Genomic DNA, 17,342 nt, shown 5'->3' on the forward strand with positions numbered 1-17,342 from the left:
TACCATATTGTGTTCATTACTGTAGCTTTGTAGTATAGTCTGCAGTCAGGGAGTCCAATTCCTCCAGCTCCGTTTTTTTCCCTGAGGACTGCTTTGGCTATTCGGGGTCTTTTGTGTCTCCATACAGATTTTAAGATTTTTTGTTCTAGTTCCGTAAAAAATGCCATTGGTAATTTGATAGGGATTGCATTGAATCTGTAGATTGCTTTGGGTCGTACAGTCATTTTCACAATATTGATTCTTCCAACCCAAGAACATGGTATATCTCTCCATCTGTTGGTATCACCTTTAATTTCTTTCATCAGTGTCTTATAGTTTTCTGAGTACAGGTCTTTTGTCTCCCTAGGTAGGTTTATTCCTAGGTATTTTATTCTTTATGTTGCAGTGGTAAATGGGAGTGTTTCATTAATTTCTCTTTTAGATTTTTCATCATTAGTGTATAGGAATGCAAGAGATTTCTGTGCATTAATTTTGTATCCTACAACTTTACCAAATTCATTGATTCGCTCTAGTAATTTTCTGGTGGCATCTTTAGGATTCTCTATGTATGGTATCATGTCATCTGCAAACAGTGACAGTTTTACTTCTTCTTTTCCAATTTGTATTCCTTTTATTTCTTTTTCTTCTGTGATTGCCGAGGCCAGGATTTCTATAACTATGTTGAATAATAGCGGTGAGAGTGGACAGCCTTGTCTTGTTCCTGATCTTAGAGGAAATGGTTTCAGTTTTTTGCCATTGAGAGTATGTTTGCTGTGGGTTTGTTGTATATGGCCTTTATTATGTTGAGGTAGGTTCCCTTTCTGCCCACTATCTGGAGAGTTTTTATCATAAATGGGTGCTGAATTCTGTCAAAAGCTTTTTCTGCATCTATTGAGATGATCATATGGTTTTTATTCTTCAATTTGTTAATATGGTGTATCACAGTGATTGACCTGCATATATTGAAGAATCCTTGCATCCCTGGGATAAATCCCACTTGATCATGGTATATGATCCTTTTACTGTGTTGGTGGATTCTGTTTGCTAGTATTTTGTTGAGGATTTTTGCATCTATATTCATGAGTGATATTGGTCTGTAATTTTCTTTTTTTGTAGTATCTTTGTCTGGTTTTGGTACCAGGGTGATGGTGGCCTCATAGAATGAGTTTGGCAGTGTCCCTTCCTCTGCAGTTTTTTGGAAGAGTGTGAAAAGGATGGGTGTTAGCTCTTCTCTAAATGTTTGATAGAATTCTCCTGTGAAGCCATCTGGTCCTGGACTTTTGTTTGTTGGAAGATTTTTAATCACAGTTTCAATTTCATTACTTGTGATTGATCTGTTCCTATTTTCTATTTCTTCCTGGTTCAGTCTTGGAAGGTTATGCCTTTCTAAGAATTTGTCCATTTTTTCCAGGTTGTCCATTTTATTGGCATAGTGTTGCTTGTAGTAGTATGTTAGGATGCTTTGTATTTCTGCGGTGTCTGTTGTAACTTCTCCTTTTTCATTTCTAATTTTATTGTTTTGAGTCCTCTCCCTCTTTTTCTTGATGAGTCTGGTTAATGGTTTATCCATTTTGTTTATCTTCTCAGAGAACCAGCTTTTAGTTTTATTGATCTTTCCTTTTGTTGTCTTTGTTTCTATTTCATTTACTTCTGCTCTGATCTTTATGATTTCTTTCCTTCTGCTAACTTTGGGTTTTGTTTGTTCTTCTTTCTCTAGTTCCTTTAGGTGTAAGTTTAGATTATTTATATGAGATTTTTCTTGTTTCTTGAGGTAAGCTTGCATAGCTATAAACTTCCCTCTTAGAACTGCTTTTGCAGCATCCCATAGGTTTTGGATTGTTGTGTTTTCATTGTCATTTGTCTCTAGGTGTTTTTTAATTTTCTCTGTTTTCTTCAGTGATCGCTTGGTTTTTTAGTAACGTAGTGTTTAGCCTCCACGTGTTTGTGTTTTTTACGTTATCCCCCTTGTAATTCATTTCTAATCTCATAGCGTTGTGGTCCAAAAAGATGTTTGATATGATTTCACTTTTCTTAAATTTACTGAGGCTTGATTTGTGACCAAAGATGTGATCTATCCTGGCGAATGTTCCATGGGCACTTGAGAAGAAAGTGTAATCTGCTGTTTTTGGATGGAATGTCCTATAAGTATCAATTAAATCTGTCTGGTCTATTGTGTCATTTAAAGCTTCTGTTTCCTTATTTATTTTCATTTTGGGTGATCTGTCCATTGGTGTGAGTGAGGTGTTAATGCCCCCCACTGTGATTGGGTTACTGTCGATTTCCTCTTTTACGGCTGTTAGCAGTTGCCTTATGTATTGAGGTGCTCCTATGTTGGGTGCATATATATTTATACTTGTTATATCTTGTTCTTGGATTGCTCCCTTGATCATTATGTAGTGTCCTTCCTTGTTTCTTGTAACATTCTTTATTTTAAAGTCTATTTTATCTGATACGAGTATTGCTACTCCAGCTTTCTTTTGATTTCCATTTGCATGGAATATCTTTTTCCATCCCCTCACTTTCAGTCTGTTTGTGTCCCTAGGTCTGAAGTGGGTCTCTTGTAGACAGCATATATATGGGTCTTGTTTTTGTATCCATTCAGCAAGCCTGTGTCTTTTGGTTGAAGCATTTAATTCATTCATGTTTAAGGTAATTATCAATATGTATGTTCCTGTGACCATTTTCTTAATTGTTTTGGGTTTGTTTTTGTAGGTCCTTTTCTTCTCTTGTGTTTCCCACTTAGAGAAGTTCCGTTAGCATTTGTTGTAGAGCTGGTTTGGTGGTGCTGAATTCTCTTAGCTTTTGCTTGTCTGTAAAGGTTTTGCCTTCTCCATTGAATCTGAGTGAGATCCTTGCCAGGTAGAGTAATCTTGGTTGAAGTTTCTTCCCTTTCATCACTTTAAGCGTATCATGCCACTCCCTTCTGGCTTGTAGAGTTTCTGCTGAGAAATCGGCTGTTAACCTTATGGGGAGTTCCCTTGTATGTTATTTGTTGTTTGTTTCTTGCTGCTTTCAATAATTTGTCTTTACTTTTTGCCAGTTTGATTACTGTGTGTCTCTTCTTGGGTTTATCTTGTATGGGACTCGCTGCGCTTCCTGGACTTGCCTGGCTATTTCCTTTCCCATGTTAGGGAAGTTTTCGACTATAATCTCTTCAGATATTTTGTCAGGTCCTTTCTCTCTCTCTTCTCCATCTGGGACCCCTATAATGTGAATGTTGTTGTGTTTAATATTGTCCCTGACGACTCAGGCTGTCTTAATTTCTTTTCTTTCTTTTTTCTTTACTCTGTTCTGCAGCAGTGAATTTCACCATTCTGTCTTCCAGGTTACTTTTCTGTTCTTCTGCCTCAGTTATTCTGCTATTGATTCCTTCTAGTGTAGTTTTCATTTCAGTTATTGTATTGCTCATCTCTGTTTGTTTGTTCTTTAATTCTTCTAGGTCTTTGTTAAACATTTCTTGCATCTTCTCGATATTTGCCTCCATTCTTTTACCAAGGTCCTGGATCATCTTCACTATCATTATTTTGAATTACTTTTCTGGAAGGTTGCCTATCTCCACTTCATTTAGTGGTTTTTCTGGGGTTTTATCTTTTTCCTTCATCTGGTACATAGTCCTCTGCCTTTTCATGTTGTCTGTCTTTCTGTGAATGTGGTTTTTGTTCCATAGGCTGCAGGATTGTAGTTCTTTGTGCTTCTGCTGTCTGCTCTCTGGTGGATGAGGCTATCTAAGAGGCTTGTGGAGTTTTCCTGATGGGAGGGACTGGTGGTGGGTAGAGCTGAGTGTTGCTTTGGTGGGCAGAGCTAGGTAAAACTTTAATCCATTTGACTGCTGATGGGTTGGGCTGGGTTCCCTCCCTGTTGGTTTTTTGGCCTGAGGCAACCCAACACTGGAGCCTACCTGGGCTCTTTGGTGGGGCTAATGGAAGACTCTTGGAGTCTGGAGTACTAGGAGTACTTCCTAGAACTTCTGCTGCCAGTACTAGGAGTACTTCCCAGAACTTCTCCTGCCAGTGTCCTTGTCCCCATGGTGAGCCACAGCCACCCCCTGCCTCTGCAGGAGACCCTCCAACACTAGCATGTAGGTCTGATTTAGTCTCCCCTGGGTTCACTGCTCCTTCCCCTGGGTCCTGATGCACACACTACTTTGTGTGTGCCCTCCAAGGGTAGAGTCTCTGTTTCTCCTAGTACTGTCGAAGTCCTGCAGTCAAATCCCGCTAGCCTTCAAAGTCTGATTCTCTAGGAATTCTTCCTCCCTTTGCCAGACCCCCAGGTTGGGAAGCCTGACGTGGGGCTCAGAACCTTCACTCCGGTGGGTGGACTTCTGTGGTATAAGTGTTCTCCAGTCTGTGAGTCACCCACCTAGCAGTTATGGGATTTGATTTTGCTGTGATTGCTCCCCTCCTACCATCTCATTGTGGCTTCTCCTTTGTTTTTGGATGTTGGGTGTCTTTTTTGGTCAGTTCCGGTGTCTTCCTGTCGATGATTGTCTAGCAGCTAGCTGTGATTCTGGTGTTCTCACAAGAGGGAGTGAGAGCACATCCTTCTACTCTGCCATCTTGGTTCCAGTGTGTTTGTTTTTTAATATATGACTGAAGAGAGTTTATAGAATTTGCCCAAGATGCCTGGTAAGTAATGGGATCATGGAAGGAAGACATTGAGCAGTATGATTAGAGGCAGTGATTTGAAAAAATGAAAAGTTATTTTAAAAAAGTAAAACTTAATTTTAATACCCCCACAAGTTGGAACCCTTTGTATTGATCAGCTTTTCTACATTGAAACTGCAAAGCAAACAAACATAAACTTCAGTGGCATATGATGTTAAGCACATAATTGACACATAACTCTGCAGGTTGGACACTGGCTTTTTCTAGGTTGGGCGACGCTGCTCAGCTGTGGTCACTCTGTTCCACGTGTCTCTTTTTTCTTCTCTTAAGACCAGAACGCTAAAGTGATCTTCTTATGGAGAAGACAAAACCTTAAGAGGGCAAATAGAAGGAAGGAGCCTCTTAGGCCTCAGGCTTGTAACTGTCACACTGCCGGGTTTTATCTCATTCTGTTGTCTAAAGCAAATCCTATGGCTGGATCCATTGCTGGGAATAGATAATTATGGTCCATCCCTTTAGCTGGAAGAGTGAAAGGTTACATGGCAAAGGGGAAAAACTTAATTCACCTAGACCGAGGTCCTTGATAGGTTTTAAAATAAAAAATTAACTTCTCTTATTATTTTATCTATGATTTCCTTTAGGGGAGAATGGAAACTAAAGTTTAATTTAAAGGAGGGAGGGGAAGTGGTAGAGTTAAATAAGAAGTCTCTACCTCCTGTGGTATGTGTTTGAATTTGTCTTCACTAAATGTACAAGTGTTGCTACTTCACTGCGCACATGTCTGGTTTCCTTACAAATGGTGAACTACTTGAGGCCAGATGCCTTATTATCATAAAAATACTATTACTAGTAAGTAATGTTTATAAAGCACTTACCATGTGCCAGACTCTGTGCTATATGCAGTACAGATAGTATTCTATTTCATTGTTAAAACAACAGTCTTAAGTAAATGATAGAATCCTCATTTCACAGATAGAAAATTAAGGCACAGAGAAATTTCATTACTGGGCAAATTATTACAACTTCTTTATCTGGTAGATACTCCTGAGTAGTAAATCCATAAGTGTACATGGGGGCAGAACTACCATAATGCAGGGGAATGGGACGCTATTTTTAACAACTGTCCCAAAGTAAGTTTTCCAAAGGGAGAAAAATTATATTTGTCAGAAATGCTATAAAGCAAAAAAAGTACATCAAAGCAATGATAAACAAAGTGAAATAGTCCATCATATTTGATGCTCAACATTGTAAATAATTCACAACTTCCCATTGGTATAAAAGTAATCCATTGGCATACAAGTAAAGGCAGGCTATTTCTGCCTTTATACAAGTAAAGGCAGGTCTCTTTCTCTTGGAAAGAGACCTACTGCTGCTATATACGTGTGTGTGTATATCTATATATATATATTTTTTCTTCTTCTCAGGTTTTCTTTCACATATATTTTGTTTTGTTTTGTTTGTTCTTTTCACCTAAGCTTTGCATGCTTAGTAAATCTTGACTGAATGAATAATTGTCATATATAATTTAAATGACTAAGACACACTCTTATATTAAGATATATATAAAACATCTCTTATGAGCTAAAGTCCTTATATTTTCTTTCATTAAAACAAAGTTACAGTAGCTTCACATTGAGTTATAATAAAATCTTTGGATCCAGACATGTCCTGTTTTGCTTGATCCATTAACTTATGCTTAAAGACTTTAAAAAAAAAGGTTCTGTGACCATTTTTATACATCCTACACTTACTTGGATTCAGAATAAGATATAAGAATTTTAACATTTATTATGAAAATTATTTGGTGGAATAGAATAAGATGGTCTGAATGATTAATTTTGTATGGCCAGAACACTGTGTGAATTTAAATGATATTAAATTAATGCTTTCATTTTTCATAGTCAATATTTGCATTTCTTAATAGTGAAAATCTGTTTTAAAAGATCAAATGAATCATGATCCTGAAGCCATGAGCAACAGGGAATTATTTTAAAAGAATTTCAGGCTTAGCTACACATCTCTTGATCGAGGTCAAAATTCTAACATTGAGATGTTAGAGGTCTAATTCAGCTGTCCATGCTTTCTAACATGGTTGAATGTTAGCAATCATTATATTCGGAACCAATAAACATCTAGAGCTGTTCTTTTTTTAGAATTGCCTTTGGTCTGCAGAGGAGAAACAGCCTCAGTTAAGCTTTTAGCAGTGCTTTTTTTATGATGTGAATTATTTAGATAGTGATTCTTTCGATCTGGTATTCTTCCACCTCTAAAAAAATAGTTCCTCTTTAAAAAAATTCAATAGGATAGAAGTAGAAACCCTTTAAACATTATTAAAGCCTGAACAAAAGCATATTGGTATCATCAAATATTATCATTTTGGGAGGTGATCATATTCAGAATTCTTCCTGAGACCCTATTTTCTGTTGCAAAGGAGTGGAGTACCACCAGAAAACAGTACCCTGAGCTAAATACAAACCAACTAGTTCATATTTTTCTGTCTACTGGAAATAAAATTAATTTATTCAAGAAGAAAATTGATTTTTTTCTTTTAATAATTTTTCTTTGGAGCATAGGTAAAGCTAACTTCTCCCCACATCAAAGATTTTTAAGATTCCTCCTTATAGAATAAAATGCAAAGCCTTTGAAAATCGACAGTAGCATTGTTTGAAAGGCACAATATGGTCCTCACTTTCCCTAGTTTAGGAAAGAAAACAAGAAAGCTTATTAGAATTGTGTGTAAAACAAGGCTAAATAGTCTCTAAAAGAGACCTAAGAAACAGACCCCATAAACAGATACAGCATAAACTATGTGATATTTATTTTGACCTTGTTTCTGTGGTTATTCTGTTCCCAGCATTTGCAATGTTATAAATAGGAGAGTGAAGGAGAAGGGTGTTAACTCTTTTAACAGTAGTGGAACCATTCTGACTGGGCTGCAGAGCAGCATGATTTATACAGTGGAGTGTTAGTGCTTGATTTAGGACTATCCTTTGAAAAATATATAAAGCCCTGCTTGGACTCCTCCCACCTAGGTAGTTATTGTCATTTCAATCCATTTGGTTAGCTTAAGTTTTCTACTTCAGTCCTATCTTAGAAAATAACCAAAATAATAGGACTAATTCTTCATCTCACCATACCGCTACTCCTTTGGAACTTATCTGACTTGTCACTGACCTGTATTCTGTTTGTGCTGGTCGTGCTCATTTCACACAACTCAGTTTGTGTTTCAGGGATAAAACTTTATGTTGGGCTTCCCTGGTGGTGCAGTGGTTGGGAGTCCACCTGCCGATGCAGGGGACACGGGTTCGTGCCCCAGTCCGGGAAGATCCCACATGCCGCGGAGCGGCTGGGCCCGTGAGCCATGGCTGCTGAGCCTGCGCGTCCGGAGCCTGTGCTGCACAATGGGAGAGGCCACAACAGTGAGAGGCCCGCATACCACAAAAACAAAAAACAAAAAAAAACTTTATGTTACAATCCTGTTTCAAACAAAAAATTTCAATAATTTGAATTTCCTCAAAGCCCAAATTCCTCAGCAAGACCTAAAAACATGTCACAAGGTACATGTAAAGTTCTTCACCCCTGGAGATAGTTTGCAGACCCCTCCCACCCTCAGGTTTCACATAAGATGTCACCTCTTCTCTGAAGCCCTCCCTCAATTCCCTGGGTAGAGTTTACTACCCTATGCTATATCTTTTGTTTTCTTTATACCAAGTACATAATTATCGTGGAATACTTATTTATATTCAAATATTATAGTTCCCATTAGATATTGTAGCTCTTCAAAAATATGGATTGTATAATGTTCATCTTATTTGTTACATGATTAGCCTCTCAAATAAATACATGTTCATTATTTGAAAGAGTCCTTAATAAATATTTATTGAGTAACTGTAAATATATATTTGGCTCTGTTTATTTCTTTTTATGTTCCTCCCCAACCCTCAGACTTTAAGTTCCAAGGGATGAGTGTTCATATATATTTTGTTCACCACTGTGAATCAATGCCAAGTACAGTACCTGGTGTATAGTTGGCATGCAACAAATGTTATAAAGTGAGCAAATACACTGATAAGTAAGAATGTCAGTGGCTGATAACGGCTTTTAATGTTTAAGAGAGTTTTTGTATGTGAAATTCTTTGACTCAAAAGAATGAACCTCTACTGATAAATATTTTGGCATCATGGAAAGATGGTTTTAAGATACAGCTGTGGTTTTCAGAATGTGGATCGTGGCCCATATATTTGACATGCTGTCAACTTAGGTGACTGTGACCAGCATTTTTAAAAAAGAAAAGAAGTTGGATTTTATTAGTTTTCTGCTACTGTGTAACAAATTACCACAAACTTAGCAGCTTAAGACAACATTAATTATCTCATAGTTTCCGTTGGTTGGGTGTTGGGGCACAGGTTAGCTGGATCCTCTGCTCAGGGTCTCACAGGCTGCAATAAAGGTGTGGGAATGGGTGTCTGGCTCTTATCTTAGTCTCAGTGTTCTTTTCTGTGACATTGTGATTTATAGTAAGAAACAGATATTGAAATAGGTATTTGCTCTCCATCGCATTTCTGGCAGAGATCTCCTAAAACCCTGGAATTCCCGAAGTGATGACGAAAGATGCCTTTTGTTATATTAATGGTGACTTGCGGACCACCTAAGGATGAGGTGAGGGCTGGTTGCCAGGAGAGCCAAACATGTGATTAGAGGGTTGGAACTTTCAGTCCTACCTCCTGACCTTCTGGAATGGGAGATGGGCTGGAGGTGAATCACTTACCAATGGCCAGTGATTTAATCAGTCATGGCTAGGTAATGAAGTCTTCATAAAACCCCCAGAGGTCTGGGTATGGAAAACTTATGGGTTGGCAAACATGTGGAGATTCCAGGAGTATGGCACACCTGGAGAGAAGTGTGCCTTTCCCTGCCCCCCCCCCCGATTCATCTCTTCCATCTGGCTGTTGCTGAGTTGTATCCTTTTTTTTTTTTTTTTTTTTTTTTTTATTTCGGTACGCGGGCCTCTCACTGCTGTGGCCTCTCCAGTTGTGGAGCGCAGGCTCAGCGGCCATGGCTCACAGGCCCAGCTGCTCCACGGCATGTGGGATCCTCCCGGGCTGGGGCACGAACCCGTGTCCCCTGCATCGGCAGGCGGACTCCCAACCACTGCACCACCAGGGAAGCCCCCTGAGTTGTATCCTTTAATAGACAGCAATCTAATGAGTAAATGGGTTTCTTGAGTTATGTGAATCATTCTAGAAAATTAATTGAACCCAAGGAAGGAGTTGTGGGAACCTCTGATTTATAGCCATTGGGTCAGACACATAGATGACAACCTCGGCTTGTGATTGGCATCTGAAATGTGTGTGTGCACGTGTGTTTGGGGGGGGGTAGTCTTGTAAGATTGAACCCTTAACCTGTGAAATCTGATGTCAGAACTGAATTGAATTGTAGGACATAAAGCTGGTGTTTACAGAGTTGCTTGGTAGTATGGGGGACCCCCCCCCACATGCTGGAATTGGTACCAGAACCTATTTATGTTCCAAGATCAGGTAGTTGGTGGAAGAATTCATTTCCTTTCAGATACAGAACATCCGGCTTCTTTAAGGCTAGCAGGAGAGAGTCTGCTTCAAGTCTCTGACCTCTATACTCAGTTTAAAGGGATCACCTGATTAGGCCAGGCCCACCCAGGATGATCTCCCTTTTGATTAACTTAAATTTAACTGATTAGGGGCTAGAGACTTTAACTATATCTGAAAATTTTCTTTACCTCTTCATATAATATTACCTAATCAGCACGTAGCATCTTGTCATTCACAGGCATTGTCCTTACTAAGGGGGAGTAGGGATTATACAAAAGCATGATTCATTGGAGCCATTTTAGAGTTTTGCCTACCATATTGCCCTAATAATATGTGTGCGTGTACATTTACAGGCTCATGTGTTGAATTATGTGTGTATAGCTGTATAAGTAGTGGGTCATAATGCAAAATCTATTTTGCAAATGTGAGTCACGTTCAAAAAACTTGAAAATCACTGAGTAGAGGATAAATTTACAGTGCTTCTCATATTCCCCAAAGTAAGGAAATATTCCAATCACAGCCATTGCTAAGCAGCTTTAGAAGTTTATTTCCTGATATTCATTACTGACTATTGCAATTTTTGCATTCATTTGTTCCATCAATCCATGGTTATTGAATGCACACTGTATGCAAGCCTTTTGCGTTAGGCAGCAAAGACCATGGATTCCTTGAGATCAGCAGTCATGATATAAGATACTATGTATACGTAAATAAATGACCAGTATAATTCCAGGGTAGTAATGGGGGGGAAGTGGTAGAGAATTTTGAAAAGAAAACAAAGGTAAAGTTGATATTTTGAAAGAGGTTTTAATATTACTGTATCTGCTAAAAGACCACATTTCTTTCCCAGCTTCCTAAAACTCAGCTTCATAGTTCAATAATAGCAGAAATAAGGCAAGTAATTAAAAAGAGAAGAAAGGAAAAGATTAAAGAACTTATAAAGGAGCCAGTGACTAGAATATGCTTCTCACACATTTTAAAGAAATAATATCACTCTACTCGGCAATTAAAACAGAAATTAAAGTGCATTTCTAATATCATATCTTTTATTTTTTATAGTTTTATTACTTGCCTCAAGTCACTTCAAGTCTCAGGAATGGGGGTGAACACCCACTCAAGTTGCTATCAATAAGACTTATGAGTCTTTGCATTTGCTGTGCTGACAATTGGTCTGGCACAAGCTGTGAAAACCCCCCATATCTAGCACAAACCCTGCTCTCACCTGTCTCTGCCACCAAGCGGAAACCAGTGGCAATGAGGAGATCATACATATTATACTTTGATTGTTATCTGGACACGCAGACTTCCCAAAGTGCTCATAAATGAATGTCAGTTTCCCTAAACCAAAGCATATTTTGATTAGCTCGTTTTATTGTTACACCCTATCCATTGTTAATGCACTGGAATACTGTTGTATTTCAAAGCTTAGGTCGAAATTTTAAAGCCTCTATCTCATCTTCGAATATGCCACCTATGGAAAGGGCTGCTCTGTCTTTAATGTTGAGGTATTGTGTGCTGTGCAGAGAAATGTTTTTCCTTAGTATCGTGTGACTTTCTATTTCCAAATGAACTGAGATTCAAGGCTATCACACAGTAATCACTTCCTTGGCAGTTAGATGAGGACACTCCAGTTCAGTGATTGTGAACCAATTGTCAGAGGACTGGCTGTCTGCAATTGTCATAAAGTGCCCTTTAGTTCCTTATTGCCTTAATATTTCTATCAGAGTCATTGTCTTTCATGATCCATTGATATTTCTCCCATAATATTGATAGATTTTTCTTTTAAGGATCTCAAAGAACTTAATGTGTCACAGACTCCTTTATTAATTTTGTCGATTAAATTTATGGATTTATGGATTCATAGTTTAGACTCATGAAGGACTTGTTCCCATTGAGCTACAAAGCCTGAGAGATTAATTACCACTCCCCCCATCCTCATTCTTCCGTCATGTTCCACCTCTATTAGAAAAAGTAAGCATGGAACACAAAACAAAAGAATTATAGTTGTCGCTAATTGATTGTTTTTCAGCAATCATTTGCAGTATGTAATTATCCAAAATTATGTTAAAATTCATAATTTTATATGAAACTGAAAAAAGAAATAGACGTTCCATCTAGAAGGTAGTCTAAATATTATAAACCCAATTAAATCTAACAAAGTTAGATTTAGGTTGTCTAGAATGACAACCTTGAAATACTTGAGTCAGCCCTTTATCTCCTGCCCATGAGTTCTGTAAAGATAGCTAAAAATAAATTGTTTACTCATTTTTCTGTAATAGAGATCTCAATTCTCTTTGCACAGCTTTTCTTAGTGATGTTGCAGCTATTTCCACCTCTGTGTGTATTAATGCAAAAAGAGTTCAAGGGTAGATGTCCTTCAGATAATTCAAAATACATGTTATAGTTGTAAAAGTTCAGTTTCAAATGAATAACCGGCACTTAGTACAGAGTGACATTTAATTTAGATGTTCAGTAGTATAGATTATTGGTTCTGGGGGTTATACCTTGGCCGGTAATGAGTGCAAAAGTGACATATGACTGATGTTATTGTTTGCAAATTATTGTACTGCCAGGGAAGGTAACTATTAAAGATAATCAAATAGAACCCAGCTGTATAGTGAAATCATTAGTTTCAGCAAATATCTTGTGATTTATTCAAAAGCTTTTGCATTATGAAATGCTGAAGAATTTGAGAGACTACTCACCGTCATCCAAGGAGGTTGTAACCTCATAGATTAAATGGAATGATGAGTTTCTGTTGTCACAGTGACACTGACTTGAAGACACAGCCTTGGCAGCATAAGGTTAACTTGGTGGGATTAAAACAATGAATGGATTTACATAACATTTGAAATGCTGGTATAGGGTTTTGTTTGTCACATAAAATATTGACTTACCAGAGGTTGATTTGCTGTTAAAAACATTCATTTCTGGTGTAGAATAAAATTCTGAAAAACATTTATCTTATTAATAGCTCTTACTCTCCAGATATTTTTTAAGAAAAAATTCTATTTGGCTGGACTACAGATCTATCAATCTCTGGACTCTTACTATATTCACATTCCTTACCATGATAATATTCTCTTACTACTCCCACTTTTCTCTCCCTGAGATCCACAGAATAACTTAGCAAAGATGGTGATTGGCAACTTTAAAAATGATCTCAGGTTTTCATATATTTTTTTACTCATATATAATTGAGCTCTTACCTGAGGTTCATCAAGACTGAGTAGCTTGACTCATCAAGAGAACCCCCCCCAAAATCAAATGCCTTCAATTCTCCAGTCCACCATTTCACTAGAAGGATTAATGGCATGTTTAAATTTTCGGTTTTCCAAAGAAGCTCTTTCATTGTTCTTCATCCTACCACAGTGCTGAGTTAGTATTTAAATGTTTCCTTTTGTGCATTTCAAACTGTCAGACTGAAGAAATACCAATAAGTGTGTTAGGTTTAGATAATCGAAAATTCCCTTTACTCAGCCTCTCAGTCTATATTTATCTGTCTGGCTGTGAAATCTATTCCAAGAGTATTCATCTACCACCCAAATCTATTCACCAAGCATCAAGACTCATCAGTGAGATGGAATAATGCCATTTAATTAGTCTTTGATATACAGCTTAATTAGGTCTTAATAAGGGGTAGTGCATCCTAAAATCAATTATCTTGCTCTTTTTTATAAGAGCAACTAATTAGTTGGAAAATCACCACAGTTCTCTTTTGATCCTGAAGCTTTCCATGGTGCTAGGAAGAAGGTTATGAAGAAAAAAAAAAATTCTCTAAAATATTTGGGAGAAATGTCATATTGAACCTAAAAGGATATATTCAAAACTATTGCAATACATTAGAAATATTTTACAGAAAATGCAATGCCACCAATTCAGCATCTTTGCGTGGTATTTCATAGTGTTTTAGTTTATGCGATAAAGAAAAGTCAAGTGCTTCTCTACCTGTGTGTCTAGTTTTTCCCTTTGCATTGTCCTAGATGTCGTTCCACCGCAACTTTGTCTACAGTGGTCAGGGTGCCACATTTACAAGGAGTCATCTTCATTAACTGGCGCCTCTTATAGCGCTAACCTAGGAAATGCCCCCATGAGCTGCTGAAGGCAGTTACTATATGAACGGCTATGTGTTCCAGGTCTTAGGGTTCTTCTGTTTGGATTTTGTTTGTTTTCCCCAACGCAGTAGATTCTACTTAGCTGTGCAAAACAAGGATTGTCTTTTCATGATACTCGTAAGTTCACTCTACATATATTTATTCAACCCGTACTATGAACTAGGTCCTACTCAAGCCACTGAGATTTGGTTGTGAGTAAAAGAGCCAATGACCTTGGTCTTGTATAGCTCACATTTTAATGAAATGAGATAGAGGGGGTATGAACACAAAAACCCATTAACATTAACAGACATGCCTGCTCGTCAAGTTTGTCAGAAGTTGAAACGGTACTTCGTGGGGATCAGACTGAGTCTGTGGAGTGTACTCTGGATTATGCTCCACTGCTTATGAAATGAAGCTGCACTGCACTGTCTGCCCAGGTGTATGTGACTTGTTTTAGTTCGGCGCTGCTTAAGGATACAATAAGGAACTTGGAAGCCACGTTCAGGCTTAACCTAGCTCCCTTTGGTAAAATCACTCATCTCAGCAGGCAACCGGCTTCCAGAAAAGTTCTTCAGAGAATCCATTAATAATGGCTGCTTGCTGCTAACTACTTCCTGGAAATACACACTTCATAGAAGGGACAATAAATGAGGGACTTTTTTGAAGAGCTTAGTAATCAAGCTCAAGAAGGTATGGGTCATGGGCTTTCTGCTTGGCCCCAAAGAGAGTCATGTATAATTGGTACTTAATAAAAACAACTTTATGATGATAAGGGCTCCCTGTACCAGGGAGAGCAAACACATTGAAAGATTTCTTTGGTACCCAAAGCTGTAAGCATCCTCTCCCTCTTGCTGGCCTCAATAGTACAGCATCAAAAGATGCACGGATACCCACACAGCTTGGGCATCCGTCACATTCAAGGAGTCCTTACTGGACTAAGGCCTTCAATAACTTTAACCTACACTTCTACCTTGAATAATTTTGGAGCGCATACTGAATCCTCTTATAGAACTCATTAGGTCTTACCTGGGAGATTTAAGAAAGCAAAAAGCCTAAGAGTCAAGTTATGCCATCAAGGAACTGCAGTAGTTTTAGTTACTCAGAATTGAAGAGACTATGTTAAGGACAGATGTGTTCCTGCTTCAGTCTCCATCACATAATACTACACCTTTTGGTCTTTGTCTTCCAATAATAGTCATTGATCACAGCACACCACTACTATTTAACAAGCATTGCATGCCTCTTTGTTTCTCCCCACCAATGTGTTCACCATGCTTTTCTGAGGGAATTATTCTGAAAAGCTGTTCACTCTCATGAGGTCTTGTAAATTGTTGCCTTCCATTGATAGCTAATCCTGATTCAAATGTTGAACTTAACATCCTTGTGAGTAGTAACTGCTGAATGGGAAAAGCCAGTGAGCTTCTGTGAGACAAACTGCATCACAGGTGCCACAGAACAGAAGAGTAGATGTTCTGGCCTCATTTAATCCAAACACAGTGGGATTTGGGGAGAGAAAGTGAGTAGGGGTGAAAGGCGAGCCTAATGTTGGAAGAAGTGGGTAAACAGCTCCAAGTCTTTCTAAGAGAAAGATTGGATTGAACATGGCATTTATACATTATAAGGAACTAGATATCTAACCTAAGTAAGAACAAGGGGTTTAGGGAGAATTCTTGGTTTAAAAATTAGAAGATTATCAGAACGAAGTTTACTAAACTAAAATGCTTAGGTTTATTAGTGTTCTGCCAACATGCACACACAAGTCACACTCAAGTGTAGGGCCTCAGTACAGACCTCAGCTCCATAAAGGACTGACTATTGAAAAGATGGATTGATAAATACAGAGGGGAAGGGAGGCCTTCATAATAGAATGAGTGAACACAGTTTCTGACCTTAAAATCCATTATTGTTACAGTTTAGAGATGAAAGTCAGAATTCTACTTCATTATTGTAGCCATATGCAGGAAACAAAGATTTCTGCCAGAACCTAATCTCTTCCCAGGCATTTTGGTGAAATGTCACATTTGCTTTGTCCAGAGTATGCGAAGGAACTTCTGATACTGGAAACTCTGGATAATCAACACATATCAACCACCTAGAGGAACTTGGCTCCAATCGTAAGCTCGTAGAGGCCTTCAGTTGACTAAGGCCTTAGCCGTTGGCTTGGGCTCATTGTGGCCTCTGTTTCTAAAGATTCAACATTCACTCTCTATGGAAGCCTCAGTAATTGCCTGTTCCATGCCAGTTAGCACTTTATTATAAGCTTTCATACTCATTGTTTGTATAGTGCATTATTGTCATGTCTGCATGTCTTATCTTTGATAACAGAAGGTTAGAAGATACAGTTAAGTATGAAGAGTTGTCTGCAGTGTTTCAGATTCAGGCTGTTCATTTTCTTTGCTTTGTGACAGTGAGTGAGGAAGTTAAGTTCTCTGAGTCTCATGGATTGCGGTGAGGAAGGAAAAGATGCTTGTAGAATTCTTAGTGTAATTATTTGGCAATAGTAAGCCCTCAAATGGTGGTTCTTATTTTAAGGTTTTAAAGGCTATTTTCCCTCTTTCCACATTATTGTATTATGTAACTGAGCGTAATGTTAAATACTTAGGTGCTCTGGCCCTTTTTGTGTTTTCTAGAGAAAGCATTTTGTTCTTCTTCCTATTATCTTTCTTTATAAATTATACACTTGATATATATATATATATATATATATATATATATATATTTTTTTTTTTTAATGTCCACACATAAACCTTGAAAGTTAATACATAACAGTATGTTCGCTATAACCTTCTCTTCCTACTCCCACACTGGGTTGTTACAGCCAAGCCTGTTAGTGTTATTTCCTTATAATCTGTCACTTAACACACCATGATGGCATTCAAGTCCAAAGGACTTCGCCATATGACCAATAACTAAATAGTCTTAGGTATCTGTTTGACCTGTGTGGATTTTCAAATAACACAATTTTATTCAAAAGTAAAATACCTGTAGATTACAATGATGATAGGAAGCACAAGAATTCCTCTGTCATTGTTTCATTTCCTCCTTTTTAGAGATCTAGGAAGAACGGAAGCCAAGGGGAGCCTGTTTCTCTACAT

Source organism: Grampus griseus (assembly GCF_964374135.1).
Source record: "Grampus griseus genome assembly, chromosome: 3".
NCBI classification, from domain to species: Eukaryota; Metazoa; Chordata; class Mammalia; order Artiodactyla; family Delphinidae; genus Grampus; species Grampus griseus.